At 43.5% G+C, this 14,023-nt stretch overlaps 1 long non-coding RNA gene across 1 annotated transcript; it reads right to left on the reverse strand.

Moving 5' to 3' along the window:
* Positions 1-301: 301 nt before the first annotated feature.
* LOC120383418 lies at positions 302-12,991 on the reverse strand. The gene is made up of 3 exons (XR_005588468.1): positions 12,848-12,991; positions 2,722-2,849; positions 302-399 (listed from the first exon to the last, which is right to left on the reverse strand). It is a non-coding gene; the product is annotated as an uncharacterized LOC120383418 (long non-coding RNA).
* Between the last annotated feature and the right edge of the window lie 1,032 nt (positions 12,992-14,023).

The raw sequence follows: 14,023 nt of genomic DNA on the forward strand, positions 1-14,023 counted from the left end.
ACTACGAGTAATTTTATAAGGTGTCCCATATTCAGCGTAGGGAAATATGGTCACCCTTCTCAGGAAACAAAAGGACAAAGACAAGACCCCAAAATGTTTTTATTTAAGTGCATGTGTTTCAAGCCAATTTCATGATGTTTGAGGGGCCTGACTCATGATCGTTGAATAGCTGGGGTCGGCAATACCATAGAGCCACCATTCTGTATAGCAGATAGAAAACAGATTAAGAAAAACCAACTACTAGGATTTATTTTCAAGGTGCTTGATATTACCTCACCTACCTTGTCTCTCTAGTATGGAGCCAGTCTGTCATCTACACCCTCTCTTCTCCCCCTCCCCGCCAGTCAGTCAGGGCATGACCAAATCGTAGAGGGTCTAGGTGTGCAGCATGAGGAACCCCTAGGAGCAATGGAATATTTTTGTAGGCCTATAAACCTCTCAATTAACGCTGTAAATTGGGAAAATGGCTCTCGGGCTGGACACTGCCCAAGCCCTAATGTGCTTTCACCACTTCAACGAGCAAACCTTTTTGCAACTGATTGATGTGGGGGTGGCGGGGAGGGAGGGATTTTGTAACTGTATTTAGTTCAAATTTCATCCAGCAGTTTTTATGGAACATTTTCTCAAAAGTCTTTACAGGGACAGGGACAAAATGGCCAAAGTAAATGGAAGGTATGTTTTCCAAAGAGCAATAAATAATATCCAACTATTATTTGTATTATGTTAGTACCCCGCGGCACCAGTCAAGACCAGGGTCCCAGTGTGCTAAGCACTGTACACACACATGGAGAGAAAGTCCCTATCACAAAGAGCTGACTATGTAAAAAGAAAAGGCAGAAAGGGAAACCGAGGCACAGAAAGGCAAAGTAACTTCCCCAAGGTCATAAAGCAGTGCCAGGAATAGAACCCTGGTCCCTTGACTCCTACTCCAGCACCCTACCTGGGAAGCCTTTAGGTTTTCTTCTGCATCTCAGGCAGCGTATAGCATGCCAGTGTCAGAGGAGTGCAGCAAGAGGATTGTGACTCAGAATCCTATATCCTTCCCTGCTCCCCCTAATTCTTCAGCAGATGTAACTTACCGCGGCCCTGAAGAAGATGTTGCTTACTTCCCCTCTCCCATCCAGTGCCTTAGTACTGGGCCTGAGCCCTGAGGCAGGGAGCTCTCATGCAGCTGCTCAGGAAGTTAGGGAGGGGCTTTTCTCCTCAGCATGGTTGATGGCACCCTTGCGTGTAGATAAAGGGCTAATCGGGGTTCAAGGATAAGCAGGATTTGGATGAAGTTAAATCTCAATGTACGGGGTGTGGTCAGGTATAAGGGTCCCGATCCCGCTTTGTGTAACTCTGGTTTCACTCCATCGACTTCGGTGCCTCTTCATTTACACCTATGCCTGAGGTTTCTCTCACTAGGGGAAGGGGAGAGGAGAGTTTAAATAATCATCTGGTGCTGAGCTGTTCTGCAGGAATCCGTTGCCTCTTAATTGTCCCAATTTTAATAAGCTCACCAAAGGAGTGGCGATCTCATGGCCGAGCACAGCTGGGAAGTCCCAGACACTGAGGATGGGGAGGAAACAGACTATCCCACTGATTCCGTCCTTTTGAAGTCCTTTTTAATTCCCCGAGCATCCTGACTCCTCTATGGCCAACTGTCTGACCACCGCCCGGAGGCGATGGCCAAGCCATTCGTCAGCTCTCTTTCCCCACTGGGAGAAGTAGGAGGGAGACAGAGATGCAAGGGAAGCTCCTGCCGCACAGAAATATCCCTCCAGGTTAGTCAAGTGTCACAATGTTTCCAGGCCTTTAAAAAGCCTCAATTAACCAATAATCAGCACAGCATGGCAAGTTGGGAACTGATAGTTACTTCTGCTGACTCTGTGGCCAAAGGCTAAAAAGCAAGAGGAGCTAAATTAGTCATCTAATTGGGATTGTTCCAGCCCTACACCCATACCTGCTCCTGCAGGCTCACAAAAATGTGCTGTTTGACCTCAGTAATAAGATTCCAATGGCCTCTATTTTCCTGCCTCTCTCCTCTTAGCAAACCCTTCTAATTAGCTTCATGAGGCCGAAGGGGACAGTGCATGCCAAGTTGTGACCTCAGATGCACATGCATGACTCCAAGGAAGGCATCTAGCCCTAAAGATCTGGGGTCAGATTCTCACCTAGTGTAAATTGCTGTAGCGTCTTTGGCTTCAGTTAGCTACGCTGATTTACCGCAGCTGGAGATCTGGTCCCAAATTCATTCCCATTTGCATGAGAAAACTGCTCCTTGCAAATATTTGTGAGGCCCCCGGGGCAGAATTTGTGCAACAAAGACACCATCATAGGGATACAGCAAGCCACAGCAGAGGAAGACGAGGGTTGGAATGGACAATAAAGACTGGGCACCTGGGTTAAAAGTGCATAACGTTTTCTATCACTTCAGTTTTCCTGATTGGGCCCAACACATCTTTTTTTCTTTTTTTTTTTAAAAGTCCTATTGAAAATGAGAACTTATCTATGGGTATTTTGAACCATTTGATAGAATTTTAATTTTTTGTAAAGACCTATAGAAAAGTTCTCTATCTATAAAATGTAATAGGGCTTTAGAATAATTTTTATAAAGCTCTTCTAAATATCCATGATTTCAGCCATATTAAATTATATAGGACTTTATTGTAAAAGGAATTATAATTAAAACTAGACTTAAAAGCGTGAAATCTTTGCCAGGGAAAGTTACAGACCCACCTGTCTGTGTAATGTGTGTCTGCTTGGTAATTTAGTCCTTCCATCCAATGTCTGGGCAGAAACAAAATGAATTTTGCTGGTAGCGTTGGGTTTTCTTGGTCTTGTTTTGGTTTTCCCGCAATGGCTACCTGAGGACAAAGAAAACAATACATTAATTCTCCCTGTATACCCCAGCTCCTCATTTTCAGCTGATTCACCAGCGCATTGGAATCAAAAGAGATATACTAGCAACAAGCTGGAGAATCAAGCCCTTTGATTAGAGATAGGGCTGAACCAAAAACCTAGACCCAAACTCCCCCTGCAAACTTTGGGGAAGCTGAATGGGGAAATGAATTTTCAACTCCAGCTTCACATTTAATTGCTCCTCAGCTTTTTCTTCTCAAAGGGAGACACATTTCTATTCGGCATCCTTGAAATCAATGGAAAGACTCCAACTGACTTCACTGAGCATTAGAAAGGGTCCTCTAGGTGCTCTCTATTCCAATAGATCATTACCCCTTGGGAAAGGGATGTGGCAGCTCTGTTGTAATTTTCACTTCTCTGTCTAATCTTATTGAAAGCTTGAAGGGTACCTAGGAGAATTCCAATCACCTCTGACCCTTCCACACTCTGGGTTGCCTACGGGCTGTTTCCCATGAAGATTTCTAACTCTTTCCTCATCAGAAACTGCAACCTCTGTGATCATCCAGTTTAGGTTAAGACCAGGAGCTCCAATAACAGGGCTCCATATATTAATTACAGGCCTCACAAAGTGCTGACAGAATGGTGGCTACACCTAACAGCCCCAGCCCTTCACACTCAGATGGAATTGATTTCTGGGAGCGGATAAAGAGTTAATTTCTCCCCAGATTATCTCTTCCTGGTTTCCAGCATGTTTCGCTCTTGCACCTACCTAAATTCCAGGTGGATTGTTCTGAGAAGGGTCATGTTTCCATCTGACATGGAGTTTGCCTACAAAGGGGCTTCCACTAAAATCAATTATAGCCAGATCTTTGGCCCAGGCTTAAGGAGCAGACTAATGGAGTGTAAAGCTGCCCTAAAGGAACAACTGAGGATTCTGGGAGTTGATATGACAGAAGTTGGAGGGGCCAGGGTTGGAATTGGCTGCACTTTTGATATCCTGAGTCAACAAAATCCAAAATCCGGCAAATGGGGATTATCTCTAAATCGTGTGAATGGTTCATCAATGTACCTTGCCTGGCAAATCTGATGGGCTTTGCAGGGTATTAACTCCGCTGAATCAAGGACAGAGGAGTTATACCTATTCTTTAGGCAATGCTGTTCATGCCATTAACGCACCGGTTGTGTTGTCACATATAAGCCCCTATTTTCAGAGAGGTTATAACTCCTTTGCCGTTTGTTCCATGCTAAAACTGGCACATAGAATTTCCATCCACCAAGAGCTATTTCTTTTTCAAGAAAACTGGGTTCTGCTCTTCTTGGACTACAGCTGAAGCAATAGGAGGGTTCTGTTTCCATTAGCACTGATTAGAAACTGTGTTTGTTGTTTTGGCTGAAAATTTTGATTTTTCATTGGAAAAAAAAATTGATTTTCAGCAGTTGAAAATTTTGTCCAAAAGCTGCCAGGGATTGTTCCATTTTTGGCCAAAAGTCAAAAGACTTTTGGTTTTCCTGTTTTAATTTCCAAAAAAATGTAAAGAATAGCAAATACCGCATGAACAAAACCAGTGGGGAAAACAAATTCCAATGGCACAATATTTAAACAGCTATCTCCTGGGTTTCCATACACAAAAAGCAAACAGGTACTTCCAGTCTAAAATGAATTTTAGTTAGCGGGATTAAAAACTAAGAAAAATCAGAAGCAAAGTCTCTGAGAGAGATTACAGCGTGTGCGTCTCTTCCGTAACAGACTGCAGCAGTTCTGGGAACCAAATAGCTGCCAAACTCTGAAGACAGGGAGAGATCTTAGATCTTTAAAGCTACGTGCCCAGAAAAGAAAAGGCATAACAGTTTCATAGCATCATAAATGCCTGGACATTCTGCACAGAAAGCAGTTACAGGATTGAACCATTCCCCTGCCAGAAATTTGCCATTAGTTTAGGGTCTGCCTTGAAGCATGAAGATTAATACAACCTTACTGATTTTTGTCCACATTAGTTTCACTGATGATACTGTTCCTTTTCATACAGGTCAAGAGAAGTGGGTTCTAGTCCCACCTCTGCCACTGGTCATCTGTGCGACTTTTAGCAAGTCACTCCCCCTCTGTTTCTTCTCCCAGCTTTTGCTTTTGGCCCAGGGGCACTCTTCCTATGTGTTTGCACAGCACCTAGCACCATGTGGCCCTGATCTCCGTCGAGGCCTCTCGCCGCTACTGTAATACAAATAATATTAAATAACACTGCTAACATCCAGGGAGAGTCCAAATCTACCAGCCTGAAACCTGCGACATTTCACTGAGAGCTTGTCTCTGATTTCTGATCCATCTGTCTCTTCAGATAATCTGAATTTGTCTCCCCAGACTCTGTAATTAGCAAAATCTTTGTAGCTTCAAAAAAAGTGAAGCTTTGAACTCGACGTACGGTAGTCAGAGTATCTGGAGCCGATAAAGAACTGCCTTACACTTAGTGCTGGTGGCTTTTGCCTACCCAATAGATGTTTAGTCCCATTTCCTCCACACTAGGTTTCCCCTGAGTTCTTTCTTCCTGTGCAATAACTGATAAGAACGAGCATTCAAGCCACAGAACCATTTGCTACTGGCTCTTCACATTACAGTACATACGGCAGCAAAGCGAGCAGAGTTTGTGAAGGGGCTATTTTTTTATTTTATTTTTTTGGTGGTGAAAAGGTTGCATACACTTTTTTTTTTCTGGTGCAAAGGCTCAGAAAGGATGGAAAGCAAAATATTTTGATAATTATTCAGGCCATCAGGTTACATAAAAGGTTCCATAGCCCTGTGCATCAAACCTTAACAGTTAAAACCACAAATTCTGTTTTTTCAGCTATAAAACATTCAGGGCAATATATATATATATATAATAAAATCTATTTTCCATTCGCTTGAAACGTATAAAATTTAATGTGGTGAAAAATGACAGTTTACTCCCAGAAGGAAACTGCTCAGAGAAGCTTGTTTCATATGTACACTGGTACGGAGAAATATGTCCATATTCAAATAAAAGTAATTAAATGTTGGAAGAGGATGTCACAGCATAAAATGTGAGAGCTACGAAGAACATGATGTTTTAAATCTTAACGGGAAAGTGTTCTTTCTGGGACGATGGTTCAAGAAGAAGTCAGTTTTGAAGATCTCTCTATCCCAGTGTTTCCAAGGTGGTCTCAGTTTTGATAGGACCATGATTCTGCCATCTTGAAGCCAATGGCTAGATCCTATAAGGTGCTGTGGACCCACAACTTCTTTATCACCTGGAACTCCAATGCATAGATTCATAGACTCTAGGACTGGAAGGGACCTCGAGAGGTCATCGAGTCCAGTCCCCTGCCCTCATGGTAGGACCAAATACTGTCTAGACTATCCCGGATAGACATTTATCTAACCTACTCTTAAATATCTCCAGAGTTGGAGATTCCACAACCTCCCTAGGCAATTTATTCCAGTGTTTAACTACCCTGACAGTTAGGAACTTTTTCCTAATGTCCAACCTAAATCTCTCTTGCTGCAGTTTAAGCCCATTGCTTCTTGTTCTATCCTCAGAGGCTCAGGTGAACAAGTTTTCTCCCTCCTCCTGATGACACCCTTTTAGATACCTGAAAACTGCTATCATGTCCCCTCTCAGTCTTCTCTTTTCCAAACTAAACAAACCCAATTCTTTCAGCCTTCTCAGCACTTCTCAGGTTGCAGGAGACATTAAAAGGCCCTCCAATCCTGGACATAGGAATGGCCCTATTGCAGGGTTTCTTAAACAGGGGTCGCAGCTTCTGTAGGGAAAGCCCCTGGCAGGCTGGGCCAGTGTGTTTACCTGCCCCGTCTGCAGGTCCAGCGGATCGCGGCTCTCACTGGCAGCTGATCGCTGCTCTGGGCCAATGGGAGCCGCAATCAGCCGGACCTATGGATGGGGCAGGTAAACACACCGGCCCGGCCTGCCAGGGGCTTTCCCTACAGAAGTGGTGACCCCTGTTTGAGAAACCCTTCCCTATTAGGTGAGACCCGATGCTCATCTAGGCCAGCATCCTGTCTCTAACAGTGGCCAGCACCAGACATTTCAGAAGGAGATGTAAGAATGCTGCAGCAGCAGATGTGGGATAATCTGCCCCCCAGATAGATCTCATCATGATCTTCAATAGTATCATAGTGCCATGGCATTGTGACTGGAGCAAACCAGAAACCCAAGGCCTGATTGTCCTCACACAGCAGTGACTGTAGCAGAGACACCAATGGATGCACTGAAGGTACACCTGATTTATGCTGGATTAAGTGTAAACAGAACCTGGTCCTCTATGTTAGACAACCTTACCGGAGCCCTATTTTGGCACAAGACATTCCAGTGATGGTTTGGAATCCTGGTTTCAACCATACTGAAAATATAGCAAGAATAACATTTCTTGTGCCATTTCAGTGTTTGTGTTTCTGTTTCAAAAAGACAAATCATTTATGAAGCACTGATTGTCTGAGTTTCTCTTACTTTGGTTTAAGTTCTGGGGCGAAGGCTCACGTAAACATTATCTCATGGACTATTGCACCCATCCCACCCATAAAACAACCAAGGTCGGTTGATAATTCTCCTCATTTCACTAGCCCCCCCCCCCCCCCAAAAAACCTCTGCCTTAAAGACTTAGTTGGAGATGATATGTTCATCACCTGGTATGCCCAGACTCCACATACAGCACTGGGGAGTCGGAAGTTTAAGTTCCCTTCACTTCCAATGAGTAAAGTCTATCTAAATGTGGTAGATCACATTGCATTTCCACTCAGGACAACAGAGTGGCTGCAGGATACAATATGCACTAGGGGAAAAAAGCATCCTGTATTCTGTTAAATATACTTCCAGCCTCATAGCACCTGAAGACATGGGGAGTCGGAGAAGGCAGCCCCCAGGAAATCAATCTAACTTTTTTAAGCCCAAAGTAAATGTCTTTGTGGAAAACCCAGATTTTCTTTGACTGGCACATTGTTGCATCTGATTGCTGTATCCTGGTGCCTGAAACATCTGACCAGAGCTGGGTGACTTTTGGGTGGCAAATAGTTTATTCAATGTTTGGCTGACCCAAAACTATTGGCAAATTTGACACTGTTACTTTCATCCATTCACAAAATGGCCAGAAGAGGAGAAGGAGGTGGTGGTGGTGGTGCTGCTGTTGCCACCACCATCTCTTTTATGTCTCCCCCTTTTATAATTTTTAGCCCAGCGGTTTGGGCACTCACGTGGGAGATCCAGATTCAAATCCCTGTTCTGGAACAGCCCCAGAATTGACATTTTCAATCCACCAAGAATTCCAAAAAATGTTAGATGTGATTTGACCCATCGAACCAAAAACTCAATTATTCACCCAGCTCTACATATGATGTTATCTTGTGTCAGCTATGCATCTAAGGCCCGAAATTGCAAGGTGGTAAACACTCTGGGAGGTGAAGTGTTGCTTTCAACTACCATTGGATTCATCGCAACGTGAGAGCACTTTCCAGGATTGAATCTGATCTCGTTCCCACTGAAGTCATTAGCAAAGGTGCTGTTAACTCCAAATAAGAGCAGAATACATCTCATAATGAAGGCCACAGCTATAATGACATTATGGACACTCAGAAGTCAAGTCAGCTTTCAAACCGGTTGTGTTACTCAGTTTGCTGAAAATATACAGCTTAAAATCCTAGACAAAGCATATAAAACAGCTCAGAAAAATCCATAGAAGAATACACTTCTTTATAAACCTTTCCAATAGGATATGTATACATACAAGATAAATTTGTATATGAAAAATCCACACTCACCAGACCTTTGCTTGCTAACTAGAATGAGTCCCACAAACATTACTAAGAAAGGGATATACTTTTCTTTATGTTCTTTCTGCAAGGGAACATTAAAAAGTCATCTAATCTCCTGAAACTACAGGCTAAAGAAATATGTTAAAAATTTCCCAATAGTCAGCCACAAAAACACAGACTATTACCAGCTAAAAACCAACATTATTCCCTCTGCGTGTTAGAATTTGACACTTCTGGGCACCAAGAGCATTTTTCAAAAAAAAAAAATTAAAAAATAGGTCTGTATAAATGAAAACTCCCCGCTCCCCCTTTTCCGTTTCAGACAGAGAAAAAAAATGACTCTTAAAATACTAATGAGCAAACATGAGCTGTGGGAGGAGACCAAAAGCCATGAACGGGGCATAATGGACTGTGTGAGTAATTCAAATGCATGGCACATTTAAAGCTATAAGGAGATTTTGATTTGATATGCTGTGCAATTAGAATGTTGAGAGAAAAGCTCTCAGCTCACCAGCTAGCTAACAAGTGGCCAAATGTGTGTCTCCATTTTTAACAGGTAATGAAAATTCGACATTGTATTACAAGAGCAGCTAGAATTCCCAGTCAAAGGTCAGGGCTCCATTGTGCTACGGCTCTTTACAAACATGCATATTAGTTCTGTCTATATAGTTATTTATGAAATATCTAATCACCATGGTGACTATGCTTCTTGGCCATGATTTTCAAAGCTAGGAGCCTAAAACTAAGCTCCTGCATCCATATTTAGACTAGGATTTCAAAGCCAGCTAAGGGATTTCAGCATCCAATTTGTGTTAAATTCTACTGAGATTTGGACAGCCAGGGTCTTAAATAAGTAGCCGAATTTTCAAAAGTGCTGAGCAGCCAGCATTTCCTTCTGAGGTTAATGGATGCCCATCATTTTTGGAACATCAACCTTCTTATTTAGAAGCCTAAATATTGACTTGGGAGCCTATGTTTTGGGCTCCACCTTTTGAAATGTTGGGCCCTACTGTAATGAGAAGCACACTTCAGAAGAGCTGAAGATTTGGTTCAGACAAGCATTCAGCAAGTCTGGTGTTAACAGAACAGGGACAAAATGCCTGCCTCCCAGCGTGACGCCTGAATCAACAGGCTTGGTACAGGGTTTCCCCCAGGGCTTGTAGTTTGCAATCCTCCTCCACATTGTGAATCGACAGCTGAGTACATCCACGGGCAGTAATTCAGCATCAGGGATGCAGTTGTATCCATGGTCCATGTGCTTCCCCTTCCCCATCCCCACCCCCAAAGGTTTTAGCTACTTGATCCATGGAGTTGTGGATCCACTGGCTATGCTGTGGTCTCATGCTAATGGTTCAGAGATGGCCTCTGTAGAGCAATGTTATACAGGAGTCCTCACTGTGCCCCCTCCACTGGATTTCAGAGGATTGGCTTTTGCTGTACTCTGAGCAGAGCCTTTGACTTACTGGTAAATAGCTTTTAACAAGGTTTTAAACAGAGAACTCAGTCTCCGGACAATAAGTATTTAGAAGAAACATTCTCTCTGGGACAGAGATTTTGCTGCTAGACTGTGGATTAAATTTGCCAGCTGATGGTTGTTACCCACAAATCAATGGTAGAGCCAGGCATAGAACGCAGGAGTCCTGACTCAGTCCCAGACACTAACCACTAGGCAACATTCCTCCCAACAAACATGCTGCAAGACAAAGCAATTGTGTAAAGCAGGGGTCCCCAACGCCCTACATGCCCCAAATGCGCCCGCATCTTGGCCGGCGGTCGAGCATCCGCCGAAATGCTGTCAAATTTCGGCGGCATTTCGGCGGCGACGCCTCTCGATGACGCCGCTTGCCCCCGACAAGCGGCGTCATCGAGAGGTGTCGCCACCGAAATGCCGCAGAAATTTGGCGGCATTTCAGCAGATGCTCCACTGCCACCGTGGTCCTTCGTCTGGCGCCTGCCAGATGAAAAGGTTGGGGACCACTGGTGTAAAGAGACAGAAAGACAGTCCTCATGAGAGTAGATCTGAAACACTGATCTTCATAATAAATGAGAAGGAAACCCTGTCCTGGCTGAAAGTGCATCTGACAGGTAGAGAGTCCCTTTTCTGATACCCTAATGTTTCCTAATCACAGTCTAGGGCTTATGGGATAGGCTCTGCCATTTTCCTACATCACAGCACCTCTGAAATTATAGTGCTATTTTCTCTGCCTTAAACCATAACATGCCTCTGATGAAAATATTTTAATAAGCCTCTTTCCCCAGAGAACTTATGTGATATTTCTTTCATAACCCTATCATGCCCATCATCTCTTACAGTAGTTCACATGCACAGCACTCTTCCAGGCTCGCTTTCAACTTAAATGAAGGGTTTCAAATGTGACTTGTGATTTCAGATGCCTCAAATTTGGGGAAGAGGCAACTTGCTGCACTGAATGAGCTCCCGTAAGCTGTCTCGAGCTGGGAACCCAAAATCTTAAGTCACCTTTGAAACTCTTGGTCCTAAATCTTACGGAAAACTCCTATAGGGCTTAACAGACAATGAGTGCCTTCCTATGGAAGCTTTAACCTGGCCAGAATATTGAGTGGAAAATTTGATCCCACTTATAGATTCTTCAGAAAGGTTCAATAAACATAAAAGAAGGTTCTGATTCTGTTATATTCCACAGAACTGTAGAATCATTTCAACAGAATGCTATTTAATTGCCGTTTATTTCACCATCTGTTCATTTCCACAGGACCTTTCTATAAGGAAAGGGTGGGAGGTGCACACCGTCCCCTGAGGTTCTGGTTAAAAGTTTGTGAGGGTGGGGCAAAGGGCATATGCCCCGTTGCCTGGCAAGAAGCCAATGGAAAGCACATCATGCCGGGTAGTACCTGAGTTGTGAGGCAATTTCCAGCCCTACCTGAAGCAGAGGAAGTGGCTGATATGCCACTAAAGGAGACAAAGCACAATGGCAACTGTCTCTGTGTCCAACCCGCAAGGTACGATCACAGGACCTCAGCAGTGTGTGACTATCAGAGCAAAAGAACACAGATAATGTTGCAAGTTGCGACTTTAGAGATGGTAATAACAAGGCTGCAGAAGCACAAACAACTCCCCCCTTCTATTCCCCCGCTTTGCTGCGCTTTTTCTCTCCCACATCTAACCTGCAGACACTCGATCCCAAAGGCTATTTAGTTCCTGGCCCTTCTGAGGCCACTGGAGGCTGAGTGATATGTGTGGGAAAGTGGCAGCCATCTTTGGTGCACCTGTTGTATGGGCCACCCCCCTTCTCCACTCCCTTCTCTTCTGCCTGTCCCATTGTGCGCCACCTTATTCTGTTTCAGCAAGAGCAGAATAGAAGCCTAGCTGCTCACATTCAACACAAATACACACACACAAAAACTCCCCTGAAAGAGCGCAGGAGAGCCCTCCCCGCTTTCCCTCGGAGGGGCAGCCCAGTTGCATGGTTCAATAGCCAGTTTAGCAACACTATCCCCCTTTCAGAACGACGGCACAGCAGGGTCACTAAATAGCACTAACCGGGTCTTTCTAAGCATGTGACCATTTTAATGGGCCTATGAACAATAGGGCTCTGGAGCTGACTTTAAAAAACATAACAAAGCAAAAACCCCTTGTATCTTGTATCCCTCAGAACAACAGATCCATTACTTTTTTGTGCAAGGAAACAGACCGGAGAGCAAAGGCAGCTAAGATTTCTAACTTCCAAGTGAAGTGTCTTCAGATCAATAATTATGCCCAGGAGCCTTTGCAGAACACACTGTTGAGCATACACTGGGCTCTGATGATGCAGCATCCAGGATCATGCTAAAATAAAAAAGATCAGAAACCAACACCTCCCCCGCAAAAAAACCCCAAACCCAAAACCAAGAGCAACCCAGCTCTAGAGGGCCATGTCTTCTACTGGTATAAACAGCTATAGCTCCACTGACCTCTACTGATTTCTTATACCATCCTAGAGAATTTAATAATTATTTCCAGACTATAAAATCCTATAGGATGCATCAGAAAACCTAGAGATAGGAACTATGTCTCCATCAAATGCTATAAGTCTTCAGAGTAACTTCTATAGGTTGTATTACATTTCTTTAGTACCCTATTGTCTGTAGGACTTTTCCATAGTGGCTGGGTGGAGTGGGGTTACTGAGGATTGGGTACTGACTGGCTTATGAGAGCCATGGATATTTTAATAGTCTACAAGATGCTAAGGAATTTGCATGTGCACGCACCTGAACCCAAGCGCTCTCTTCCAGCTCCATCACTTGGTTTAGTCTGGTGTTTCTGAATCAGCCCTGCTTTTGTAGAAATGCCTGGAAACAACCACAGCTTTTCATTTTCTAGTCTCCTCAGCACATAGATTCCTTTGTAGCACACACCGTATCACTGTAGGCAAACTGAAATTGTACAAACATAATAACAATAATGCAACCTAAGCCCAAATTCAGCCTGACGTGGGGCATCTGGTGAAGATGCTCTCTGCCGACAGGAGAGTTCTCCCATCAGCATAATAAAACCACTTCCCCTAGAGGTGATAGCTATGTCAGCAGGAGAAGCTGGCCCACCAACACAGCACTATCCATACCAGTGCTTAGGTGGGTGTAACTTACATGGCTCACACCCCTGAGTGACATAACCTGTAGTGTAGACAAGCCCTGAGGAGACTCCTAAATTTACACTCATGGCTTCCTTTGTCTTCCAAAAGTCATAGGATGTGGGCAAGGCTGGCTAACTGCATGGTTTGAGGGCTGCTGAACTCCTCCAACAGCAATTTCTATTCATCTATTAACAGAAAATAATGGGAAAAGGTTTGTTTTTTCATTCGAAACATTTTGAGCCCCAAATCACTTTTTTGACCGTTCTCAGCTGACCATCTTTTGATATCTAGATTTTTGTTTATTTTGACAAAAAATTGAAATTATCAGTGGAAAATTTGGACGACAACAAATTTAAAATGTAATTGAAATGTTCTAGGGGCTGGAGGTGGGAGCAGGGAAGGAAAACATTTTCCAATCAACTTTATTGATCTTCTTTTTAAATTCCCCATACACATGCAAATGAAATGTGACTCTCAGGCTCGTGACCTCTGAAACTGAATGGGGTGTTATAGAAAATATTTTACAAATCAGTATCAGAGAATGCGGCTTTCTCAAACCATGCTGTAGAATTCTATACCAGGGCTATAGTTTTCTGCTAAATTCTATAGGACAGGTCAGAAAACCCTATCCTTTTCTATTACATTCTTTAGAACTTTTCCAGTAAGATTCGCACGGGGAAAAAAATGGGTTTTAAAATTGCCTGTTTTCATATTGATGAGAACAGTGCAAGAAAATGAAATTATTTTAATCTATTTTTAAGGCTTTTTTAAGGCAGTTTAAGCACCAGGTTAATCTCTAGTTCCTGGATAA

Source organism: Mauremys reevesii, linkage group 15 (assembly GCF_016161935.1).
Source record: "Mauremys reevesii isolate NIE-2019 linkage group 15, ASM1616193v1, whole genome shotgun sequence".
Classification (NCBI taxonomy): domain Eukaryota; kingdom Metazoa; phylum Chordata; order Testudines; family Geoemydidae; genus Mauremys; species Mauremys reevesii.